This window comes from Mandrillus leucophaeus, unplaced genomic scaffold, assembly GCF_000951045.1.
Source record: "Mandrillus leucophaeus isolate KB7577 unplaced genomic scaffold, Mleu.le_1.0 Scaffold106, whole genome shotgun sequence".
NCBI classification, from domain to species: domain Eukaryota; kingdom Metazoa; phylum Chordata; class Mammalia; order Primates; family Cercopithecidae; genus Mandrillus; species Mandrillus leucophaeus.
This window is the reverse complement of record NW_012098765.1, coordinates 1,802,301-1,809,384: the sequence shown is the minus strand read 5'-3', so window position 1 is coordinate 1,809,384 and position 7,084 is coordinate 1,802,301. Positions and strand designations below refer to the sequence as shown.

At 49.8% G+C, this 7,084-nt stretch overlaps 1 protein-coding gene across 2 annotated transcripts in view; it reads left to right on the top strand.

Moving 5' to 3' along the window:
* AXL (AXL receptor tyrosine kinase) overlaps positions 1-7,084 on the top strand; it is a 54,146-nt gene that overhangs the window by 10,020 nt on the left and 37,042 nt on the right. Inside the window, exons 1-3 of one of the 2 annotated variants that reach the window (XM_011983509.1) lie at positions 582-739; positions 5,037-5,117; positions 5,253-5,368. The gene's annotated coding sequence lies outside the window, so the exon portion shown is untranslated. Of the gene's footprint in view, positions 1-581; positions 740-5,036; positions 5,118-5,252; positions 5,369-7,084 lie in introns of those variants that run through there. The other variant, XM_011983514.1, reaches the window with a different exon arrangement.

Genomic DNA, 7,084 nt, shown 5'->3' with positions numbered 1-7,084 from the left:
GATTCATGTTCCAGGCCAACCAGAGTGGGATGGCATGAGGTTTCATCACAGTACACAGAACGGCGTGCAATTTAAAACTTAGGAGTTATATCTGGAATTTTCCATTGAATATTTTTAGACTAAGAGTAACTGAAACCTCAAAAAGTGAAACTTCGGATAAAGGGGGACGCTCCCCGCCCCCTCTCGGGCCGCCAGCCCGGGACTGTACTGTTTCTCCTCCTGGCGGCGCGGGGGCTGCGGGCGCGGGGCCTTCGGGGCGCGGGGGCTGTGGGAGCGGGCACCTGACCTTGGCTGGGAACGGCCACCTAGGAAGCGGCGACTGAGGAGCTCCCCTACCCACCCGCTTCCGGCCTCTGCAGACTTTGCCCCATTCCACTCCCTCCGCTGATGGAGAAAAGGAAACTTTGTGTCTGCGGATGGAGAGCCTCCCTTGCGAACGCGGTGGGAACACAGGCGTACACGCACGGAGGAAACACGAGAGACACGCACACAGATACTCAACATACGCACATACATGCCATCCACAGATACACCCAGGATCACAAACATACCGTCTCAGAAACACAGACGCAGATGCACAGGCACACGCGTAAACAACACGGAGAACTGCAGTTGCACTTACAAGACTTGGTCCCGGGTCCAGGCACGGAGTGGCTCAGCCTGCAATTCCAACAGTTTGGGAGGCCGAGGCGGGAGGATCGCTTGGGGCCAGAAGTTTGAGAAAAGTCTGGGCAACATAGTGAGACTCCCCTCTTCTCTACAAAAAAATTTAAAAGTTAGCGAAGTGTGGTGGCCTCCTGTAGTCCCAGCCACTCGGGAGGATGAGACAGGAGAATCGCTTGAGACCTGAAAATCAAGGCTGCAGTGAGCCGTGATTGTGCCACTGCACTCCAGCCTGGGTGACAGAGCAAGACCCTCTCTCAAAAAACAAAACGAGAAACTTGATCCTTCTTACACCCTAGCACAGACATTGTGTGTGTGTGTGTTGGGGGGCTATGTTTCTATGTGTATCTGTGTTGAGGGGTTCCCCTTATTCACCAGGATACATTCTCTAAGACCCCCGCAAAAGCCTGAAACAATGAATAATACTAAGCCCTATGTATACTATGCATAACTTTATTTTTCCTTCACAATTTCGCAGATAGATTGTTTTCTTACTGTAGATCTTACCTACCTCAGTGTACGTGATTATCTTTTTTTTTTTTTTTTTGAGACGGAGTTTAGCTCCTGTTGCCCAGGCTGGAGTGCAATGGTGCAATCTCCGCTCACTGCAACCTCCACCTCCCGGGTTCAAGCAATTCTCCTGCCTCAGCCTCCTGAGTAGCTGAGATTACAGGTGTGCACCTCCATACCTGGCTAATTTTTGTATTTTTAGTAGAGACAGGGTTTCACCATGTTGGTCAGGCTTGTCTCAAACTCCTCGTGATCCACCCACCTCGGCCTCCCAAAGTGCTGGCATTACAGGCGTGAGCCACTGCGCCCGGCCATTGATTATCTTTTTCTAAGTGGAGAACTTTCACCTTTTCACTTAAAAGGAAGCACTTTAAGGCTTCTCTTTGGCCTATCCGAATTGCAGCCATCATTATTTTGCACATTGGGGCTTTTTTTTTTTTTTTTTTAAGACAAAGTCTTGGTCTGTCACCTAGGCTGGATCTCGGCTCACTGCAACCTTCGCCACCCGGGTTTTAGTGATTATCGTGCCTCAGCCTCCCGAATAGCTGGGATTACAGGCGTCCGCCACTATGCCTGGCTGATTTTTTTTTTTTTTTTGTATTCTTAGTAGAGATGGGGATTTCACTATGTTGCCCAGGCTTGTATTAAACTTCTAACCTCAAGTGATCCACCGCCTCGGCCTCCCAAAGTGCTGGGATTGCAGGCGTGAGCCACAGCACCCGGCCAGGCCATTATTTAGAAAAATAAGAGTTTCTTGAACACCAGCACTGCAATACCAGGACAGTCGATCTGATAGCTAAGTGACCCACAGACAGGTATCAGCTATAGCACTGAGATGCTGGACAAAGGGGGGATTCATGTTCCAGGCCAACCAGAGTGGGATGGCATGAGGTTTCATCACAGTACACAGAACGGCGTGCAATTTAAAACTTAGGAGTTATATCTGGAATTTTCCATTGAATATTTTTAGACTAAGAGTAACTGAAACCTCAAAAAGTGAAACTTCGGATAAAGGGGGACTGATGCATGTTGTATAGCGGTGTGTGTTGGGTATCTATGTGTGCTTGCAGGTCTATGTCTCTTGTGTTTGTCTCTGTACTTGTATGTGCTTCTGTGTGTGCACGCCTGTGATACCAACGCCACCACCACCACATTAGGGAGTGAAGGCAATCCACCTTCACTCAAAAACAGTTACTCAAGGCCGGGCACGGTGGCTCATGCCTGTACTCCCAGCACTTTGTGAGGGTGACGTGGACAGATCACTTGAGGTCAGGAGTTTGAGACCAGCCTGGCCGACATGGTGAAACCCTATCTCTACTAAAAAACACAAAAATTAGCCGGGTGTGGTGGCGCGCTCCTGTAATCCCAGCTATTCAGAAGGCTGAGGCAGGAGAATCACTTGAACCTGGGAGGCGGAGGTTGCAGTGAGCCAAGATTATCCCACTGCACTCTAGCCTGGGTGACAGAATGAGACTCTCAAAAAAGAAAAGAAAAGAAAAGAAAAGAAAAGAAAAGAAAAGAAAAGAAAAGAAAAAAACAGTCAAGACACAATACATGAACTCCCCTGTGGAATTACACATACTCACATTTCTGCACCTGTGCCCAGGGATACTCATAAGTACACAGCTGAACGCACATTCACTCACTCGTTCAACACGCATTTATGGCACATCTATTGTGTGCCAGACCATCCTGACACAGCAGGGGACGAAACAGACACAACCTCTGCCCTCCTGGAGCTGACATTCTAGTGGGGGAAACTGACAATGGACAAGGTACCTGGGTAACAGGTAAAGTATGCTGGGCTATGAGAAGAACCAAAGAGGAAAAGTAAAGCGAGAAGGGGGTAGATTTGCAGGGGAAGCTCCAGTTACCTCCAATTTTATTTTATTTTTTATTTATTTATTTTATTTTATTTTATTCTTTTTCTTTTTTTTTTTTTTAGACAGAGTTTCGCTCTTGTTGCCCAGACTGGAGTGCAATGGCGTGATCTCAGCCCACTGCAGCCTCTGCCTCCTGGGTTCAAGCAATTCTCCTGTCTCAACCTCCTGAGTAGCGGGGATTACAGGGGCCTGCCACTACGCCCAGCTAATTTTTTGTATTTTTAGTAGAGACGAGGTTTCACTATGTTGGCCAGGCTGGTCTCCAACTTCTGACCTTAGGCGATCCACCTGCCTCGGCCTCCCAAGACTGGGATTACAGGCGCGAGCCACTGTGCCCAGCCTTTATATTTCATTTTATTATTTTTAATTTTTTTGAGACAGGGCCACACTTTGTCGCCCAGGTTGGAGTGCAGTGGCACGATCACAGCTCACTGCAGCCTCCACCTCCCTGGGCACAGGTAGTCCCCCCACCTCAGCCTCCCAAGTAGCTGGGACTACAGGTGTGCACCACCACACCCGGCTAATTTTTCTCTTTTTAGTAGAGATGGGGTCTCACCATGTTGCCCAGGCTGGTCTCTAACTCCTGGCCTCAAGCGATCCTCCTGACTCGGCCTCCCAAAGTGCTGGGATTACAGTCATGAGCCACCACGCATGGCCAAGCTCCAATATTAACAGGGTGGCCAGGCCCAGCGGACTGAGAGGTGTTGTTGAGGAACAAAAATGAAAGAAGAGGGTGCGAGTCACGTGGACATTTGTGGAAGACTGTTTTGAGCACAGGGAACAGTGCACAGTTCTCGGGGTGGAAACATGCTTCATGTATTCGTTCCAGAGAGCCTGGAGGCCAGTGTGGCCGGAGCAGAGCGTGTGACGGGGAGAGCGGGAGAGGGGTTGGTAGGAGGCGAGCTTAGAGATGAACAGACATGTCTCCATTGACGCACAGCCATGGGCTGGTTTCCTTAAGTGTGTCTAGCAGGTGTGTGTGCCCACACGTGTGACCCTGTGAGTTAGGGTGCCTGTGTTTGTGCATGTGTGTGCATGTTTGTGTGTCTCCTGTGTGTGTGTGTCTGTGCATGCTTTTGTGTGTCTGTGTGTGTATATATGTGTCTATGTCCATATATACGAGCATGTGTGTTTCTGTGTGTCTATATGTGTATATATGAGTATGTATCTAGGTGTAAGAATCTGTGTGTGTGAGACAGACTGTGTGTGTGCGTATGGCTGTGTCTCTGTGGCTGTGCATGTGTGTGAGCATGTGTGTTTATATGTGTGTCTATGAGTATGTGTCTCTATCTGGGGTGTAAGAATGTGTGTGTGCGCCTGTGTGTGGCTGTGTGTGTGTCTGTGTGAGAATGTGTGTGCATGAGTATGTGTCTCTCTCTGGGGTGTAAAAATGTGTGTGTGTGTGTGTGCGCGCCTGTGCCTGTGTGTGCCTGTGTGTGGCTATGTGTGTGTCTGTGTGAGCATATGTATCTATGTGTGTGTATGAGTGTGTGTCTATCTGGGGTGTAAGAGTGTGTGTGCCTGTGCCTGTGTGTGGTTGTGTGTCTTTGTGTGTGTCTGTGTATGTGTGTCTATGTGTGTGTATGAGTGTGTGTGCCTGTGCCTGTGTGTGGCTGTGTGAGTCTTTGTGTGTGTCTGTGTGAGTATATGTCTATGTGTGTGTATAAGTGTGTCTCTGAGGTGTAAGAATGTGTGTGAGAACGTGAGTGCCTGTGCCTATGTGTGGCTGTGTGTGTCTGTACTATGTGTGTCTGTGTGGCGGGAGGTTAGGGCTGAAGCCAAGCCATCCTTGCGTTTGGGGATGGAGGCTGTGTTCCTAACTCATTGCCCTCAACTCCGCTAACTCTCCCTTCAGGCAAGTGCCTGTGTGGGCTGCACTGACCCTGGTCAGGCAGGCCGTGGTAGGAGTGGCCCGGCATGGCCCGGGAGCCCTTCCTGCCCCTCTCTGATACTGGGCCCTTCCCTCATGTGACTCCCTAGGGCTGAACAAGACATCCTCTTTCTCCTGCGAAGCCCATAACGCCAAGGGGGTCACCACATCCCGCACGGCCACCATCACAGGTGACAGGGTTGGGAGGTGGGGAGCTGGGCATCAGAGGGTAGGGCTTGGGTCTGGGGTCAGAGTGGGGGCAGAGAGCAGGGTAGGGAGCTTTGAGCAAAGGCTCCCCAGGGTCAATCCCTCCTGTTTGTCCACAGTGCTCCCCCAGCAGCCCCGTAACCTCCATCTGGTCTCCCGCCAACCCACGGAGCTGGAGGTGGCTTGGACTCCAGGCCTGAGCGGCATCTACCCCCTGACCCACTGCACCCTGCAGGTGAGACGCCCAAACTTGGTTCATTTCAGTCTCAGGCCTCCTTCCACCCACATCCACAACCCTCATCCTCTCCCTGGGAATCCACCACTTCTCCGCCACTGTTGAGAAGCAGTAGAGCCTGGGGGGGTTAAGCCAGATGTCCTGGGTTCGAATCCTAGCTCCACCACCTTCTGACTGTGTGAGCTTGAGTAGGAGGCTTAATCTCTCTGGGGCTCAGTTCTCTCGTCTACAAATTGGACATAATGGTAGTGCCTACCCGGAATGCTTAGTGTGAAAATTCAATGAGTGAATTGAATTCAATGAGTGAATGCAAATTACCAACTTAAAATGGTATATCGAACATAGGAAACAAACTTAACAAAATTGGCCAGGCACAGTGGCTCATGCCTATAATCCCAGCACTTTGGGAGGCCGAGGTGTACGGATCATTTGAGGTCAGGAGTTCGAGACTGGCCTGGCCAACATAGCGAAACCACATCTCTACTAAAAATACAAAAATGAACTGGGCCTGGTGGCATGGGCTTGTAGTCCCAGCTACTCAGGGGGATGAGACAGGAGAATTGTTTGAAGCTGGGAGGCGGAGGTTGCAGTGAGCGGCGGTTGCAGTGAGCCAAGATCACGCCACTGCTCTCCAGCCTGGGTGACAGAGCGAGACTCTGTCTTAAAACCAAAAAACAAATTTAACAAAATGAAAATGATCAGGTGTCTAAATTATTTTCAGTATTAGTGATATTAACTCTAGCCAGAGTGGGAGCCCTGAGACAGCAGGATCTGGAGCCATTTCTGTCACCACTGGGTACCCAGAACCCTCCACTTCTCCCATCCCAGCCCTGGCTACTCTGTGTGGTCACTGTCCAGGGATGGGTCTGTCCCCTGCTGGAATGTAAGCTCTGATGGGCAGGGCTGGAGCTGTCCCAGTCACCACTGGCTCCCCATTCTTACCCAGCACAGGACCAGACATACAGTAGGGAATATTTGCTAGAAGGATATATTACAACCCAGATGAGCTAGACCCAGACTCTGCCCTCAAGTTGCTCCTAGAGTAAGAAAATTAAAACCAGGCCAGGTGTGGTGGCTTACACCTATAACCCCAGCACTTTGGGAGGCCAAGGCGGGTGGATCACCTGAGGTCAGGAGTTCAAGACCAGCCTGGCTAACATGGTGAAACCCCATTTCTACTAAAAATACAAAAAATTAGCCAGGTGTGGTGGCGCACACCTGTAATACCAGCTACTTGGGAGGCTGAGGCAGGAGAATCACTGGAACCTGGGAGGCAGAGGTTGCAGTGAGCCGAGATCGTGCCATTGCACTCCAGCTTGGGTAACAAGAGCGAACTTCCGTCTCAAAAAAAAAAAAAAAAGACAGAAAGAAGAAAACCAAAACCAAAACCAAACTCACAGATCTGTAAATATAAGGCTGAATTCTGGTCTGAAGTTCTCTGAGATTAGAATGTTGGAGATAGGGGGTGGACAGTGTCTATGGTGGTAGATGACAGTAATGAAGAATGACCAACTTCTACTGAGTGTCCGCTGTGCACCAGGCCTTGCATTAAAGTTTTACGCACACCTCCTCGTGTGTTTGTGAAGGAGGGTCTATGGATACACCCATTTTCCAGATGAAGAAACTAAGGCTCAGAGTGGTTAACCAGCTTGTCCAAGGTCATAGCAAACCCATGTCATGCTCCTAACCTCCTTATAAACTGTTTTTTGTTTTTTT